Source organism: Gymnoscopelus microlampas (assembly GCF_963454915.1).
Source record: "Gymnoscopelus microlampas genome assembly, chromosome: 1".
Classification (NCBI taxonomy): Eukaryota; Metazoa; Chordata; class Actinopteri; order Myctophiformes; family Myctophidae; genus Gymnoscopelus; species Gymnoscopelus microlampas.
In genome coordinates, this window is record NC_139962.1 from 3,775,276 (window position 1) to 3,795,430 (window position 20,155).

General features: G+C 39.3%; 1 protein-coding gene across 2 annotated transcripts in view; it reads right to left on the reverse strand.

Moving 5' to 3' along the window:
* Nucleotides 1–10,652, reverse strand: part of rab27a (RAB27A, member RAS oncogene family) — a 29,562-nt gene extending 18,910 nt beyond the window's left edge. For both annotated transcript variants that reach the window (XM_084057511.1, XM_084057510.1), the window contains exon 1: nt 10,439–10,652. The gene's annotated coding sequence lies outside the window, so the exon portion shown is untranslated. The remainder of the gene's footprint in view (nt 1–10,438) is intronic.
* Nucleotides 10,653–20,155: the final 9,503 nt, after the last annotated feature.

The following is a 20,155-nucleotide window of genomic DNA, read 5'->3' on the forward strand; positions in this document are numbered from 1 at the left end:
CAATTATTACATAATCGTCATATCGCAATGATTTTATATAATCGCAATTATTTTTGCATAATCGTCATAATCAATTCCATGTTAAAAAATGTCATATTTTCAAAAAATGTCAAAAATTGTGGAAATAGACGATCTATAAGCTCAAAGCGCGTCGCAATGCGACGCATTTTGAGCTTATAGATCAGCTATTTCCACTATTAATGTTTAAACATTAAATATAATGTTTAAATATTGAATTTAAATAATTAAATATGTGTTATGTGTCATATCTGCCCTGTGCAACTTTTGTTTACGAAAACTAAAAGCCAAACAGAAATGTCATTTTTATTCAGAACGTTCCATTCATTCATTTTCAACGACAGGAAACAAACAATTAAATTGTTTGACTGATAATTGTCTCCGCCAGGAGACTATTGTTTTCGTTCTCGTCCTTCCGTGTATCCACCAAGCTAACATCGGTCAAGCTTCACGTGACACGTGACAATATGTTGAAAGGGTGTGCTTTGATTGGCTAGCGAGACGCATGACGAAATACATACCTATAAATAGGTGTGTCACTTCGAAACGTTGTTTACACGTTTCGAAGTGATATCAGTGCCACCAGCCAAGCTAACATTGGACATGTTAGCTTGGCTGATTGAACATGTTAGCCAGGCTAACATGTTCTAATCCTTAGATGTTCTAATCTAAGAATATCAGAACATTTCTAGAAAACTATGGTTAAAGATAGGGTAAGTGATTTCCTTTGGTTAAAATAGCACGGGTCTGCTGGCGGAGACTTGTGCTCCGAGGAGCACATTTTCGAGTTAATCTTCAACTTAAATTTGTAATCGTAACAGCCCTATAATTTAACTGATGATATTTGAGTCTGTGGCTCCAATAACAAATGCAGTCAAATGCTGCGTTCAGTCAAATGCTGCGTTCAGTCAAATGATGCGTTCAGTGGAATGCAGCATTCAGTCGAATGCTGCATTCAGTCAAATGCTGCATTCAGTCAAATACTGCATTCAGTCAAATGCTGCATTCAGTCAAATACTGCATTCAGTCAAATGCTGCATTCAGTCAAATGCTGCATTCAGTCAAATGCTGCATTCAGTCAAATACTGCATTCAGTCAAATGCTGCATTCAGTCAAATGCTGCATTCAGTCGACTGGATGTTACATTATTCTACAGCATCAAGGCTGTACTGTACATTGAGTGAAAAAGGCAGAATACGGCACATGACCCTAAGCATGAAATGTCCAACATTCTTTCCCAGTGGCCAGCACTATAAGCCCTTCATCTTAGGCAATAATAAGCAGCTTTCAGATCTTGCGCAAAAAACACCAAGATCCATGATAAATATACTGTGACATAAATGGTTCCTAACGGCTTCATAAAGATACGTATGTACGACGCTCTCAACACAACAGCTGGAGGTCTGCTAGAGCAGTGGTTCTCAAACTTGTTAATGTCAAGGACCACCCAAAATTATATGTAAATGTGTGGCCAATTTGATCCACGTCAGAGGTCCGCCCGTTTAATATAGGGTATTTATATGTGAAACCAAGTCAAACTAAATGTAATGCTTACAATTCTAAGGGCTTGTCAGGGTGTGGGGATCCCCAGTTCAAATATGATTGGGGGGGTCCCCAGTTCAAATATGATTATTTCGGGGGGTCCCCAGTTCAAATATGATTATTTTGGGCGGTCCCCAGTTCAAATATGATTATTTCGGGGGGTCCCCAGTTCAAAAATGATTATTTTGGGGGGCGGTGGCCTGAAAGGTTTGGGAACCCTTGCTCTAGAGAAGGATTAGAGCTTTGACAGCTGTTTCACTATACAAAGGCAATTTGAATGATCAATTTCTAGTCAATGGAGCATTTCTGATTTCTTGCCCACCTTTGGAGTTGCATCATCATGGCAAGGTAACTACATAACACAACCCAAAGCTCTTCCAACGTGTTAGTTGTGGTTGTTACTTTCAGTCTGCCACTGTGAGCGTAGGGGCTTTTTTTAACCTGAGGTGTGAAGAACCTTTCAGTCCCACCAATAAACCATGTGTGTCTAAAGTTAATGCAGCATAAATAGTGCTGACATGTTGCTCCAGACAGGGGTCCTTTGGGGGGGGGGGGGGGTTCCAAGAGGTCCCCAGCAAAACGTGTTACGCTAATCATCTGGGGACCCTCCAAAAATAATTTGGGGACCCCCCTGGGGATTCCCACCCTTAGTTTAGGAACCAATGTTGTACAGTCACAAAAAAAACATCTCCCTTTCAGTTGTTGTTCCTGTGGATGAAGATAAAGTGGGAGTAGCACTACCCACACTCCTCCACAAATGTGAAGCAATCAGCCTTGAAGACAGTCAGTGGGTGCGGTCACTCTCACATGGTACACGATCAAAAGCCATGATTAAAGCTACAGTCCACAACTTGTATCTCTCCCGAGTGCCGCCTGAAGCTTAATTTATACTCCTACTGCAGCTCACAACGCCCACGTTAAGAGGCGTTGTGAGCTCGTAGATCGGCTATTTTCACAATATTTATCAGTGGAACCGAGTCAAACTAACTGTAATGCCTCAACTCCTACAATTCCAAATGCTTGTCATGGTGGGGGTGGGGGGGGGGTCCCCTGTTCAAATATGATTATTTTGGGCGGTCTTGGCCTGAATAGGTTGAACCACTGATCTAGACCAGTGGATGTTTAAAGATCTGCCTTTATTTGAGAGGAAAGTAGGCTGACAGGAAATAGGGAGAAAGATGGGGGGTTGACACACAGCAAAGGCCGCCGGGATCGGGAGTCGAACCCGCGAGACGCTGTAAGACTGGTTTACCAATCTATATGTGGTCTGCGCCTGGACCGCTAGGCCAGCGGGCGCCCCACATTTGAAAATGTTTTGTGCCAGGGACCCCCCAGAAGCAAAGATATCAGTTAATTGTCGCTTTAAAAAAAATATAAATATTCAAAGATATGCACACTTTTTGAAGGTTTTTCAAAAATAGCAGATCTACAAGCTCATAACGCGGCACTCGGTGCCGCGTTATGAGCTTGTATATCTTCTATTTTTTAATAGCCAAAGCTAAGAGGGTAAAATTATTGTGACGCTATGTTAACTCATTTCGCTGGGGACCCCTTGGTACCCCCCAAGGACCACTGGTGGTCCCAAGACCACTGGTTGAAAACCACTGATCTAGACCAATATGGTTCCCAAACGGTCTGCCGTGAGATAAGTCCAGGTGTGCACTGGGCACAAGAAGTTTGAAAACCACGATTCTAGATAAAACTCCTGCTATTACACATCCACTAAAGACAACATTTCCCTGCAAACAACATAGGATGCTATTTTTAAACCTACTGATGTTATTAGTGGGGGAAAAAACAGTTTCAAATGTATTCCTTGATAAATGGAACTTGTAAAGGAAGTCCTCTCTAATGGAAAAGTTATTAGCAGTGGATTAGCCCCAAAAATAATACATTAAATGGCCCATTCTCACTCCTCTGGTCCAAAGAGCACAACTTGTATGAACACAACAGTCATATCACACTAAAGCCAGACTAATATATCAGTCTTTACAATATATAGGCCATACATAATGGCCATACATAATCGGCAAAATTCAGCTGTGTCTCGATTATGAATCACATTCAACATGGTGGCTCTAATATGAGCATGTCGTTATAGGCAAACATTTTAAAGTGTTCAAAATGTATCAAAAGAAATACTAGCAGGTCTTTAAGCTCACAACAAAAGCACATTTTTGATGCGTTGTGAGCTTGTAGATTGGCAATTTTGGTTTATTGTGTATATCAAAAAAGGTATGTGTTCATTTATTTATTTTCTTATGTCGGTATAACATTCTGTCAGCACTATTTATGCTGCATTAACTTTAGACACACATGGTTTATTGGTGGACTGAAAGGTATAAACTGTAATCAAATCTAAGTTTTTCAGATTATAAAATGTTGCACTTTTTTATGTAAAGTATGGGTCAACAGTAATCAGTGTTCCTAGTGGTCTATTGCAGTGGTTCCCCAACGTTTTAGCTCGAGTCGAGACCCCAAAAAAGAGAAATTTGATGTCTCCCCGGAAGTGAAAATGGCAGATCTACAAGCTCACAATGTGTCACAATGCGACACGTTGAACTGGTGAACTTGTAGATCTGCTATTTTCACAGCTTTTTGTCATTTCATTTTTATTGATGGAATCTCTTTGATTTATTTTTTTTATGAAATTCCTTGGAAAATTATATATTTCTTTATTTTATTTTTTTGTTGAAAGAATTAAATACAATTAAAAAAAATGGAAACAAATAAAGGCGATATTTACTCGCGACCCGTAAAAATAGGTCCGCGACCCAAACATGGGTCCCGACTCACTGTTTGGGAAACCCTAGGACTCGGCGTTTGACATGGGTCGGGCTCAATATCACACTTTTCAATCTCATCTCAATGACGATAGGAAACAGCAAAAAAGACAAGATGCCAAGAGCTAGATCTTCCGCCTGCATTAGGCAACCAAACACTGTCAGTGTCACCACTGCACTGAACAATGGAGCAAACAGTTAGGAGGAAATGTCAACTAGAGTCTAGGGCTGTCACCATTATGAAATTGTACATGATTTATTCACACAATTGCGATTGACAATTTTAAATTGTGTTTTTTTTGTCGACAGAACTCAACAAGCTTGAATTAAAATGAAGACCCTCACCCGACTTGATTTTCAACCTCATCCATCTCTACTGTTGTCCTGCAGCCCCGCTAGCTTACAAAGAGATATGATAATGAGATGGGTCTGACCTAGTCTCTGGAAGCAGGCTATATCTCTTCTCACCATCTTTCAACGCTACAGACGTGAGAGTCTGTAATTCTGCCCCGTGAAAGTTCACAAGAGGAAGCCGTCATCTGCTCTTCAGACAGGAAGGGTAGTAGGCTGATTTTGACCCGAAAGAAAATCACAACACGGTATTCACAAAAAAAAGACAATCTTATGATATCCTTAAAATATCTTTTTGAATTTCATTTTCTACTGCTTAAAATATGTTTTTGAATTTCATTTTCTACTGCTTAAAATATGTTTTTGAATTTCATTTTCTACTGCTTAAAATATGTTTATGAATTTCAATTTCTACTGCTTAAAATATATTTTTGAATTTCATTTTCTACTGCTTAAAATATATTTTTGAATTTCATTTTCTACTGCTTAAAATATGTTTTGAATTTCATTTTCTACTGCTTAAAATATGCTTTGAATTTCATTTTCTACTGCTTAAAATATGTTTTGAATCTCATTTTCTACTGCTTAAAATATCATTTTGAATTTCAATTTCTGCTGTTAAGCAGCTAGCTATTAGGCTCCTACTAATTTGTTAGTAGAGAGAGCTTCCAAAGTAAGAAAAACTTTGGAAGCACTTGAAAATTGTGGGAGACAACAAGTTAACAAGACGTCTTTCTGGAGAGATCAGGTCTCACCTATTCACTTAACCACTTAAGCCCTACTTACTATATACTTCCCGAAGTATTATATGACGGTGTCACGCCAACATAGCCAATCCACAAGCTCACAACGAGTCATGTCAATGTGTGTTGTGTGAACGGCAATTTCCGCATGCCAAAAATGTAATGCCAGGTTGAATGTGTCAAAACATTGCGTATTAAAAATGCTATGAATAATGTGTAAGAATAGCTCTCTCCTCTAAGCACGCACGCACACGCACACGCACACACACACACACACACACACACACACACACACACACACACAGGTTGCAATGTCAATAGGAAGGAAGTTACATGGTTTAACTCCGTTCCTGGTCCCTGAGACTTGTAACTCTCGGTTAGTTAAAATCGGCATCGGACCTTGGAACCAAATGGACCCTCACTGGTCCATTTGGGTCCATTTGTACACTCTTCAAGTTATGGGGGTCCTTAAAAAAGGTCTGGTTGCACGACATGTTGCTATCTGTTTCTACTGGCATTCCTTTTTTTGCTTCTTAGTATGAAGGAGTGAGGAGACTTTGGCCTTCTAGAACAAATACGGACTTTAAAATGTCTTCAACCAGATGTCAGAGGTGGTGCCGCAGCAGGAGCCACCCTGGGCAGTGGTCCAAAAACATGACGCGGTCCATGGCTGCCACCTCCTCAGGGAAAAGTGCATATGCCATAAACTTAAACAAACGACACAGTCAAATCCTCACTGTTAACCTCAGGCCTGAGGTTCCGATTCTACAAAATGTCTCCCATAAATCCCAACAGTATTCTGAAAAACGTATGTTTCTATATCAGTGGTGCTCAAACCTTTTCATGTCAAGGACCCCCTAAAACATATGTGTATTTAGCCGCCGACCCCCACCTCAAAATATGTTGTTCCAGGAACCCCCCCAGAAGCAAAGATTTGAGTTACAAATGTTCGCTTTAAAAATATATATATATATATTCAAAGATTTGCACAAATTTTCTCAATTTTTCAAAAAATAGCAGATCTACAAGCTCGTAGCACGGCACTCGGTGCCGCGCTACGAGCTTGTAGATCTCTATTTTTGAATAGCCCAAAGTGTAAAATAATACTTTTTAACTCAAATCAAAAAATGACACAGATGCGTCCCAGGTCTTAATGGGTTAATGTAATCGTCAGTCGGGTGGAAAACTGTTACTTTTCAGGATTCGAATTCAAAAGTAGCAGAACTACTGATTTTCGAGCTTGTAGATCTGCTACTTTTGATGCTTTTGTGTGACGCTGTGGTATGATCAGGTGGGTTACAGATTTCGTCCAATGAGGAGAGAGAAGATCAGCTTGTGTTCCAGTTCCAATCTTGTCTGCTCATTTATGCGTGTCATCACTTCCTATTTCACTTGTTTATCCTCTATCCTGAGTTCTCTCTCCTGATTGGAGGAATCTGGTATCCTTACCTGATCTGTTTACTAAAGAGATAAATAGAAGGGGACTCCTGTTACTAATTAAACACTAGATATCAATAATTAATTTAAACATATAGAGCTATTTAACACTCATTTTAAATGTAGGGTAAGTGATTTTGTTTGGTTAAAATATGTGTTAAATAGCTTTATATTCTGATAGTAATCATTGCTATATAGTGTTTGTTCAGTAACAGGAGTCTCCATGTCTCTCCAGCTCTTTAATAAACAGAAAATGCATGTTCAGGACAGGTCAGGGATACCAATTGTATCCAATCAGGATAGAGAACTCAGTCAGGATACAAACTAAACAAATGAAATTGTAAGTGATGACACAACTAAATAAGCATTGGAACTGGAACACTATAAAAATGATGCTGATAAATCAGTACTCTCTCGTCAGCCTACCTGAACATGTATTTTCTGTTTATTAAAGAGCTGGAGAGACAGAGAGACTCCTGTTACTGAACAAACACTCTATAGCAATGAGTACTATCAGAACATAGGCTAGTGCTTTAACCTTTTAACAAAAGCTTTCTGTTTTAACCAAAACATAATCACTTATAATCACCCTACATTTTATCAAGTTAGTGAATAGAGGGAGGCCACATGTTAATCTATTAAGACCGGGAAAATCATCTGTGTCATTTTAGATTTCTTTGGCTATTCAAAAATAGCAGATCTACAAGCTCATAGCGCGCCACTGAGTGCCACGCTATGAGCTATGATTTTAAAGTTAACTCAAATCTTTGCTTCTGATGGTCCCTGTGGGGGTCCCTGGAACAAAATATTTTGAGATGGGGGTCCGCGGCAAAATACATATTTATTTTGGGGGTCCTTGTCAGGAAAAAATGTCATTACTAAATGTCATTACTGTTTCAGCTCGTGCTCATTTGATTGTCCTATGCATCTCATCTGTTTAAGAGAGTAGGTAGCTGATATATTCCACTTTTAGCTTAGCGCTAGTTATACTCTTAGTTGTTTGTTTTATAAGAGAATGCACTTCAGACTTCTGGTGATTAGTAGTTTCGTTCCCTACCTATGTTGAATGCACTTATTGTATAAGTGGCTTTGGATAAAAGCGTCTGCTAAATCATTGGTTCTCAAAGTGGGGTCCGGGGACCCCCAGGGGTCCTTGGGGGGGGGTTCAAGGGGGTCCCCAGCAAAATGTGTTAATATACAGTAGCATCACAATAATTGTAACCTTTAATACTTTGGCTATTAAAAAATAGCAGATATACAAGCTCGTAGCGCTTGAAAAATCGTGAAAGCTTGCGCAAATCTTTGAATATATATCTTTTAAAGCGAACATTTGTAACTCAAATCTTTGCTTGTGGGGGGGTCCCTGGAACAAAATATTTTGAGATGGGGGTCCGCGGTCAAATACATATCATTTTGGGGGTCCTTGACATGAAAAAGTTTGAGAACCACTGACATAGCAATATGAGTAAAACATTTTTTTTTTTTAACTGTTAGGATTTAGAAGACATTTGTAGAATTGGCCCTCAGGTCTTAACTCTTAACAGGTTATTACGGTAACAAACCAGACAAAATATCAGCCAAGTCATGGGGTCATATTATTAGAACGCTCGGCATGTTGAACTTGTGCCTACTGCCTATAGTACTGAGGTCACTATCAAATGATTAGAATGCCTGTGTGTGTGTGTGTGTGTGTGTGTGTGTGTGTGTGTGTGTGTGTGTGTGTGTGTGTGTGTGTGTGTGTGTGTGTGTGTGTGTGTGTGTGTGTGTGTGCAGAGAGCATTGATAGCGATGCCAAAAAGAAACAGGCAGTATGATGATGATGATGATGAAGGGCTGACAAGCATCATGACACACAGCAGAACACAACCCGGACATTTATGACACAAAAGGACGGTTTATGAAGTGAAACATCTCCTCATCTAATAACCCTCAGCTGGCCCTCATGTGCTTGTTGTCCTGCTGGTCAGATGACCCCCCCCCCCCCCAAACACACACACACACACACACACACCCCACTGTACTTTTTGCAAACTGTTAATAAAGTATTCAGTCAACAACTAAAAACAACTTTTTAATTTTTTCAACTTTTGAAAAGTTTAAATTCAGGGGTCACAGATGAATTTTTCGATGAATTGAGTACAAAGGACCCCAATGGAAACAAGCCATAGTGCTTTCTAGGGTTTTAAATCCTCTCAGCAGACCTTGTATTGAACTGTACTTTCCTGTGCTTTTTTTTTTTGTTGCAAACTGCTAATAAAGTATTCAATCAATCAATCAATCAGATAGACCATTGGTTCTCAAAGTGGGGTCCGGGGACCCCCAGGGGTACTTGAGGGGGTTCCAGGGGGTCCCCAGCTAAATGATGGATAGGAACCAAATGGACCCTTGTGGGTCTGTAACTCTGAGTGTACAAATGGAACCAAATGGACCCTGACGGGTCCATTTGGTTCCATTTGTACACTCTCAGAGTTACATTAACATAGATTTTACCATATGAGTTGGGTCCCAGAGATATAAATGCCATTAAATGGGTCCGTAGCCCTAATGCATGTCAAACTGGGGGTCCTTGAAATTAAAATGGTTGAAAATCACTTAGAGCCGTAAAAATCTTCTCTTATGGGGGTCCCTGGCATATCTTTTCAAATGGGGGTCCGCAGGCTAATATTATAAGTGTCAATTTGGGGGTCCTTGACATGAAAAAGTTTGAGAACCACTGAGATAGAATGTCTCTGTCTGTGAAGACAACCTGGCCATCAATTATGGACATTATTATTGGTGTATTATGGTGATATTTATTATTACAGCAATAAGGTGTCTTTCATCCAGTAATTGTGTTGCTAGGGAAAGGACTCACTAAATGTCCCACGTGTCACACTAAGGAACCAAAAAACATAATCCTTTATGTCTCTTACCGAAAAACAACAGATCTGCAAGCTATAGCCTGGATGCAGGATAGGTGGGCACTATAGGACATCTGGGCACCTCCTTGTAAAAATGGCTATTTTGTCCACAATGTTAAAAAATAAAATATTAGAAAAATGGTCCTAAGTAAATGATGACAACATGCATGGTGGATCATTATCAGACTTAATTTGATCCTTAAACTTCTTATTTATTCCCCAAAATGACTGGATATACAGGTTTAGTAGCAATTTGCTGCAATTGTAGAAATATTAGACCTTAATTGGCAAATGTTTGTTCTAATCATGTAAACTTTACTTTAACATTTTTTTTAAAATTACATTTTGGACAAAATAGCCAATTTTACATGGAGGGGCCCAGTTGTCCCAGTGCCCACATATCCTGCAAGTTTAGTTCTTTTTTGGCAAGCGACACCCTCGCACGATGCAATATATACCGTTGGTGATGCAAAAAGAAACTTTTTCAGAACGTGTTGTTTAGGTCATTCACGGTGTGACTGCAAAAAAATATGTGTTTTTATTTATTTTAAATTGAGAGTAACTTGTGTTTAAGTTGTTGTCAGGCAGAACAGAAGATACAACCAGGTTGTTGTTGTTTTTTTTACCCCGAATGACATTTCCTGAAAAAAAAACTCTAACTTACCAGATGGAGCTGATCTTCTCTGGGTGTTTGTTGGAGGATTTAATGTAATAAAACAACACAGATATTATACTGTCACTAAACTGTCAGCCCTCTGGATCACTGTGTCATCATGATGTTCGCTTGGAGATCCGTTTGATCCATGAGTTTTAATGCTGTTGATCTAAAACATGAATGTCTGTTTGTTCTGCTTCACTTCTACAGCTTCTGCTCTCTCTCTCTCTCTCTCTCTCTCTCTCTCTCTTTTCATAGTGTTGCCAGGTTTAAAGAGAGGAATAAGCAACCAGGTCCAACAGAAGCGACAGGAGCACTTTAGTTTAAACCAGTGGCGCAATCTTTTCAGGCCGTGACCCCCAAAATAATCATATTTGAACGGCAGGGGACCCCCCAAAATAATCATATTTGAACTGCAGGGGACCCGCCCTAAAATAATCATATTTGAACTGCAGGGGACCCCCCCAAAATAATCATATTTGAACTGCAGGGGAGTGGGGACCCCCCAAAATAATCATATTTGAACTGCAGGGGACCCCCCAAAAAAAACTGAAACTCGCAACTACAGTAGCAATATTTACAAGCGACTTTACAGGAAAAACAAGCCCAAAGTAGCTTATAAGAAGCAGACATGGCAACACTGCCAGCAGAAGCTCCTCCCACCAACTTCAAGCACCTTCTGAAAAGAATGTATATTAGCCTGATCTACCGTACCACGGTGTCGCTCACCAACAAGCGGTGGTAGGGGGGAAAAGTTAGGAAAGAGAGTTAAAAAATTAGTAAAAAGTAGCATTAAATACAGCCCAAAGTAGAAATGATCTGTTTACAAGTAAAATAACACATGTGAAACATTTTAACAACACAAATCTTGTCATTTTATGGTGGTAACCTGTGGGTCGACACCCCCAGGGGGGTCCCCAGACGTTTTTTTTTTTTGTTTTTGTTTTTTTAGATGTCAGTGAAGTGACAATTTAAGGACTTTGGAGACCTGTTTAATATCAAAAATGGAACGGAAGAAAAAAAAGACCATTACTGCATCAAAAGTAATCAACAAACTACTATAAAAACTGGTCAAACATTGGCCGAATTGTCAAATATAAATAAGAAAGAGGCAAAATTTGTGAAAATAGACGATCTACAAGCTCAGGCGTTGTGAGCTGCTAGATCTATCTAGATCTTCTATATCTATTGAGTCAAACAAATGTAATACCTCAACTCCTATTCCAAGTGCTTGTCAGGGTGGGGGGTCCCCAGTTCAAATATGATTATTTTGGGGGGTCCCCAGTTCAAATATGAATATTTTGGGGGGTCGCTGCCAGAAAAGATTGAGAACCACTGCCCTAGCACAAGATATATTTTCATTTGGTGGTCCACAGCCAAATACATATTAATTTGGGGGTCCTTGACATTACAAAGTTTGAGAACCACTGCTGTACAGAATGCTGGCCCCCCATAGGGACCACCTGCTCAGTCAATAGACAATATCTATACCAGATCCCTTTACACAGTGGGTTATTATGCAAGGCATCATCTTTAGCGTAGCAGATATCAGTGGTGTAAAGTAACTAAGTACATTTACTTAATTAATTTGTACTTTACTGTTACTATTTCCCATTTTCAGTACTTTTACTTCTACACCACTTCATCTCAGAAGCAAATATTGTACTTTTACTCCACTATTTGACAGGTTTAGTTACTAGTTACTTTGCAGATATAAATGATTACATTATAAAACATACATTAACCACTTTAGCCCCTATTTTATACATAGGCTATTTGAAAATTGCCGATCTACAAGCTCACAACGCGTCGCATCGCGTTGTGAGCTTGTAGATCTGCTATTTTCAAACATTTTAGTACTTTTACTTACGTATAAATTTTGATGCCAATACTTTTGTACTTTTATTAAAGTAACATTTTGAACACAGGCCTTTTACGTGTAACAGAGTATTTTTATATTGTGGTATTGCTACTTTTACACTTTATAGTGGGATGTGGCATCCACCAGGGTTCCAAGTGAACCCTTATCTTATCATCATGGGTCTGTAACTCTGAGATGGTACAAATGGAACCAATGGATCCAAACAGACCTGTTCCATTTGTGCAATGTAGATTCGGGTACCAGAGATATAAAAAACAACAACAATGATATCAAATGGAGGTCCACATCAAACTGGGGGTCCTTGAAATAAAAATAAATAGGGCTGTGAATCAATGCGTTATGTTATTTGACCGGTTATCTTCCTCTGTAGTTTCTAAGAGTTTGAGAAGGTTTGAGAATTGCTGGACATACCTTTGAACATTTTTCTGAAATACGGAGCAAAAGAGGTGTTAGTGTGGATTCTTCTTTTACATTTTAGAAATGTAACAGATGTTTTAGTCATGAGTCAGTCAAATAAGCCCAACATTTATTTTAATTTTTATTACTACATTTTTATCCCGCGATTTTGTAACCCTTACTTTTCACCCGGTGGCAATTTTCTAAGTGATCCTGGGCGCTACACACCCCTCACCAGCCTAGGGAGGCCAGGGCCGAGCTCATGCCTCTTTCAATGCACGAGAGCCAACTGACCTTCGTGTCACCTGACAGGGGGGAGTTTCCCTGGTTGGACGTAGTGCGTGGAAGGAACACGTTATTCCAACCAGTTCCTTTCCCCTCCATCAGGCGCCCCGGCTGTCATGGGGGAGGCGGTATATAGCGACCAGGATTACCACACGTTTTTGTGAGGGTATTAACTACCCTGAGAGACACGGGGAGAACATGCAAACTCCACACATGCAGAGTAGGCCCTTTCGCCAACCCAATACATTTTTAAGTACACACAGAACAGTCAAATAGTTAATAGCTACACGGGTCAATTCAACACACAGTGACTTTCCATTTTAGAATCTATTAAAAGAAGTGTCCTACGCTGAAACAAAGAAAGTTGATATTGAGACGATAATTAAGTTAAATAAGGCAATTTATTCGCTATTTTAGTTTTGCACACAGAAAACCGCACAGAGCAGCCCAAAATCAGAAGACATTAAAAACACTTAGTATCCAGTACAATTCATCTGGTTTCTGTTTGCCATGAAGAAGGCCACCTGAGTTTTTATTGTTAAACTAGACCGTTTTTTAAACTTTGAGAAAGAGTTGCCTTGGAATCTTTTTTATGAATCTGGTTTCTGCAGTGATAATTCAACTCTTTGTCTCCTCTGATGGACTCTGGTTCTTCGGCACATTCTCTTCATGTTGTGGTGGTGGTTGTGGTGGTTGAGGTGGTTCTCCTGGGTTCCTCCTCTGCTGGGCCTCAAAGTAAGGTCTGTAGATGTACACGCCACCGGCGACTCCAAGCACCGTGGCGAACGCCACCTGATTGAAAGGGATCCTTCGTCGAAACATTGGTCCTGTGTTGGAGGTGACCACCGGTCCCTCTTTGTCTTATTGGTCCTGTAGGTGACCACCGGTCCGGTCCCACTTTGTCTTCTGCTCTGCGTCACGAGACGGACCTGAAGGAACAGAGAAGAGGCGTTATATATAGAAATAACCCCTTGTAGTCAGGGGATATTAGCAGAATATTTTCCAATCTTGGAATAAATTCCTTACCAAAAAAAATCTTCACCAATGTGTTTGCAAAGGTGTCTAGTAACACATCACAACTTTACTGAAATTCAGTATCCCTAGGAGAATTTTTGACAGCTCCTTAAAGTTGGAGTACCCACCATAACCAAAACCACTCCTTGGGCTTTCAACGGCCATAGCCATGTATACTTTTTGTGTAAAAAGCCCATTGAGATTGGGCCGTTTTTAGCCCAAGGAGTGGTTCTGGTGCAAAACAAATGATTGCAATGGATTCAGAATCATTTGACACCTCACATGCTACTTAAAACAGAATTAAATTCGGATTTTTGGGGGGATTTTTTTTTAACCAAGGTTATGGTGGGTACTCCAACTTTAAGGAGCTGTCAAAAATTCTCCTAGGAATACTGAATTTCAATAAAGTTGTGATGTGTTACTAGACACCTTTGCAAACACATTGGTGAAGATTTTTTTTGGTAAGGAATTTATTCCAAGACTTTTTTAATATCCCCTGACTATTGAGGTGTACCATCTTGTTTTCGAGGGGATCCACAGATTACAGAGATACATGTTTCAGACATTTAGACACAACATGTAACAGGCAGTTCAAACAACATCAACAAAACAAAACAAACAACAAAATCTCATCTCAAGGTGAGAGGACGGCGCAGTTTTAAACAGTTTAAAAGATGTTATTGACCGAATGTGAACAGGTAGATTGTTCCAGTCAGAGGGAGCTTTAAATGTAAAGGATTTTTTTGCCAGCTGAGTTAGATGCTTTTGGGACTATAAAATAGATCTGTGCACAGTGTCTAAGTTGATGTGTGGAGGTGAAAGGTTCCATATTATACTGTTTTAGATACTGTGGATAGTTGAAATTAATACATTTGAAAATGAACTGTAGCGTTACCTCAGACCTTGAAGGAGGAGCCAGGAAAAGTCAAATAATGGCAGATATTATCGGCCCGACATACAATATAATATGTGCCATTATTTGACTTTTTTTTTAAAGTTTTTTGGGGGCTTTTTATGAAGAAAAAAAAAGTCGACTCGTCGGGAAGTCCAGAATTAAAAATGTACTTGAGTACATGGGGCTAAAGTGATTAATGAATGTTTCATGATATCATCATTTATATCTGAAAAGTAACTAGTAACGAATGTTTTCAAATCATGGTCGTGGAGTAAAAGTACAATATTCGCCTCTGAGATGTAGTGGAGTAGAAGTAAAAGTATTGGAAATTGGAAATACTCACGTAAAATACAAATACCTAAAAAGTACATGTACTTAGTTACTTTCCGCCACTGTGCCCGGGTCATACCAAAGACTGGGGGGGGGGGGGGGTAAGTCCCTGTGACATACTAGCGTCATGTCCAGACATCAAGCTGCCTCACACTACAGAAACAGGATAGGCTCCGTATGGGCCACAACATGGCTCGCCGGTAACCGTTGGTTCCCAAGGCTATGCACTTACTGTACTTACTTTTACTTGTTGTTGAAAGGTACTATAATTAAAAAAGGTGCCTGGCACCCAGTTATTTAATTATCTACTCAGTAAATGCTCTACAAGTTCACACAAGATCTGAGGTGCCACTTCTAGCCAAACCGTTCAGCCCTCCCAGCTGTCACTCACACAACAATGGACCTATAATCTGCTTCAAGCATGGAAGGAAAGCACGACACATGTGGGTTATTATTATGATTGAATAAAAACTACAGCAAACTTCCACAAAATACTGACATTAAGTAGAAAGTGTGTTTAGCAATATTGTTGACAAGCTGGGATTTGAACTTTGCCACAGTACTGGACACTATGGAGACTATTATAGTGTTATGACTACTTTGGGTACCGTTAGATTTATCAAAACTAGTTTGATAATACATAATGATAAAGGGATAAAGGTGGTGTACGTGATATTAGTTTGTTCAAATAAGTGTTAATATCTATGACAGTAATCTACGACTCAATGTTCTATAAGACAGTGGTTAACAACCTTTTCAGGACGCAACCAACCCAAAATGATCATTTGAACTGGAGACACCCCCCAAATAATCATATTGAAACTGGGGACCCCCCAAAATAATCATATTGGACTGGAGACCCCCCAAAATAATCATATTGGACTGGAGACGCCCCAAAATAATCATATTGGACTGGAGACCCTCCAAAATAATCATATTGGAACTGGGGAGCCCCCAATGCACAGTAGGAGTTACCCCTACTGTAGGAGTTAACCCCTACTACTGTACATTCCAAGTGCTTGGGGCATTACATTTAGTTTGACTCGGTTCCACAGATAAACATTGTGAAAAAAGCAGATCTACGTTGTGAGCTTATACTGTATATTGTAGTCGGCTATTTAAAAGAATATATATATTATTTGACAATTTGGCCAATGTTTGACCAGTTTTTATAGTATAGTTTGTTGATTACTTTTGATGCAGTAATGGTCTTTTTCTTTTCTTTTTTTAAGGTATTAAAAATGTCTTAAATGTCCTTAAATTGTCAATTCACTGTCATCTGGGGACCCCCAAAAAATCATGTGGGGGCCCCCCTGGGTGTCCCGACCCACAGGTTGAGAACCACTGTTCTATAACACAACAGGGGTTGACCTTGCAGGATTATGCAAAGGCTAAAATGCAAGTTAGATACCATGTTATGTAGACATATGTCAGGTCATATAGTGTGTATAGTTTCAATGTAGGCTTGATGATAGGTTCTTGGTTTACGTATGTATTAGTTATTATTATATTATTGGTTTACTTATGTATCAGTTTATTATTAGATTACTATTCCTATGCATTTGATGTATTATCCATTGTCCTTGCTTACTGTAAATCGCTCTGGATTTAGAGCGTCTGCTAAATGCCTACATTGTAAATTGTGTCATTGATTCATGTCCAAAATATAGCCATGGTTCACATGACGCTCGTCTGTCAGAAGCGTCATGGCGCTACTTGTTCCTGTTTTCTTTTTATAAATGTCTACATTTACAACCCGTACATCTACATAAACGTTCACATTTCAAATATAAGGTGCTAACCCCACGGCCACGGATGTATCAAGTTAAAACGCCCGGGTGTAAGTACCCGTTTCTTCTGTATAGTTCAATAACACGCATTTTAATCGGATCGGTGGCCTTTTGTTTAGAATTTTCTCCATATGCGTTCATCTATGCGATCCTGCCGGTTGGGAGGTGTACTGCACTCTGATACATTATTACTGTGGAAAGAAATGCCTGAAATCATATTTAAATGATTTTTTTATTGAACAATACGGAAGATACGGGTACTTAGACCCAGGCGTTTTAACTTGTTACATCCATGGTCGTGGGGTCGCCACTTTATATTTGAAATGTGAACGTTAATGTAGATGTACCGGGTTGTAAATGTAGAAATGTCAAAACACAGGAACAAGTAGCAGGCTAGTCCAAAATAGAGACAGCATGCAGGCAGAGTGAACGTGTTTTAAACGTTCCTCTTAGATGTTATTGGAATTGATGCATTACAAACACACTCACCTTTTCATCCAACCCGCTTTTTAAGACCCAATAACATAAAGTATTTCTCACAAGTGATTTATATAAACATAACAAACATGTGGAACAACAGAGGACATCCACCAGCCACGGTGTGACGATAGGAGAAGTCACATACGTCACATCCGGTGGCGTCCATGGGGTGTGGCACATGCGCAGAGAATAATATCCGGTAATGCGTTACAGCGCATGCGCAGAGATGATAGGGTTTAAGCAAAGCCATATGTAATATATCTATGGTTTAAGACAGTTATATTTATTGTAAACATGTTTGTATGTCATTGCTCAACCCATACCTACACTTTTTGGCCAGAAAAGAAAATATTTCACCGGAAGGAAAATCTGGTCAATAGAAAATTTCCATTGACCAGATCTGTAGAGGGCGCAGTGGAGCAACCAAAAACATGTTTTCCTTCCGGTGAAATATTTTCTTTTCTGGCCAAAAAGTGTATTTTACAGAGAAGGTGGGGTGCTGAGAGGCTTCCCACCTCCGAGAACAGACGTTCAACAACACAAAACAACCTTTGTTTTCGTGAATAGTGAAGTGGTTTTGTTTATTTTCACTACAGTAGGAGCCCTCGCAGGGCAGTGGAATTCCTTGTCTACTCTATGAGCAGAGCCGAGCATCTGGCAGAGCGTTAGAGAAATAAGCAACCAGGTCTAGGAAAACAAGCCCAAAAAGCAGGCCACATGAGCACTTTAAACCTATATGATCTATCTAGTAGCTCTAGCCCATTTGAAAAGAGCCAATCTACAAGCTTGTAGATCTGCTAGATCTGCTCTTCTCTTTGAAACATTTTAACAGCACAAATCTGGTGCGGGGGTCCCTGGCACAAAAAAACGCAACTCGCCGCAACTTTCAATATTTACAAGAAACCTTACTTATAATAAGCAGACATGGCAACCCTGCTTTGTTGTTCTTCTTCTTGTCTGGCATTTCAAGGAAGTTGCGTCCGACTCCAATGAGTAGGCGTGCCATCTACTGGGCAGGAGAAGAATAAGAAAATGTGGCACTACAGATACCCAAACTTTTCAGACGTGACCCCCCAAGATAATGACATTTGAAATGGGGACCCCTCACCCTGACAACTTAAGGCTTAAGCACTTGGCATTGTAGGAGTTGAGGCATTTAGTTAACATTACATACAATTAGTATCCCAACCTGAAAATGTAGCTATCTTCTGTTTAATAGAGAGCTGGAGAGACACTTGTTACTGCAAAAGTGGGTTTCAACCTTTTTCATGCCAAGGACCCCTACATTTATTTGGCCGCGGACCCCCATCTGAAAATGTTTTGTGCCAGGGACCCCCCAGAAGCAAAGATTTCAGTTAAAAATGTTTGCTTTACAAATATATATATATATATATATATATATATATATATATATATATATATATATATATATATATATATATATACATACATACATACATACATACATACATACATACATACATACATACATACATACATACATACATACATACATACATACATACATACATACATACATACATACATACATACATACATACATACATACATACATACATACATACATACATACATACTATATATATATATATATATATATATATATATATATATATATATATATATATATATATATGTATATGTATTCAGAGATATACACAAATTTTCAAGATTTTTCAAAAATAGCAGATCTACAAGCTCATAGCGCGGCACTCGGTGCCGCGCTATGAGCTTGTAGATCTGCTATTTTTGTCGTTATCAGTGAGAACCAGTCATACAACAGGTTTATCAAGCTATGGGCTATCACACCGGAGCACATTGAGAATGTATTAAGATGGCATTAACATTAACATTGAAGTTCAACCTGGAGTCGACTAGTGTCTCTCTCACAACAACTCTGGATGGTCGTGACCGGCAGTCCTATTTTAGACATGTAATTAATACACAACCAGAACAACTAAAACTACTTTTAAAGAGGTTTTGACATGTTTATTAATTGAAATTCAGCATCTCAACATCTAAAAAGCTATGAGGTCAAGTTTTCAGGATGGAGGGGGGCTGGGGTTGGTTGGTGGAGGAGGTATCTCTCTTCAGTTATAGCAGGGCTCATCACCATGCTTTCTTGTGGTGGACATTTTGGTCAAAATTCCATTTTTGCCACGGACATACAAAATGAGTGGACAATAATATTACGAGAAACACATCAAGAGCTAGCCCTGAATGACCATATAACAGGTCTGTAACTCTGAGCGTGTACAAATGGAACCAAATGGACCCTTACGGGTCCATTTGGTTCCGTTTGTACACTCTCAAGAGTTACGGTGGTCCTTGCAAATAAAACATTTAAGAACCACTAGTACTAGTAGGACTCCTAATGTTCCATACATAGTGTCATAGTAAATCAGAGTCATACATATTCTGAAGAAAACTAAATAAGAACATTATAATGGTGTGTAAATAAAAAAAAAATCACACCCAGTGTGAAGTGGGCGGTGTGTGGTCATCACAACATGACTCACTTTAAAAAAAGGATAAATGATTTTTTTAAAGTCCACACTGCTATTCATAGGGCTGCACATGTGTCATGTGTTTTGCTAGCCAATCACGGTCCTGAATTTGCAAAGTCAGCCAAT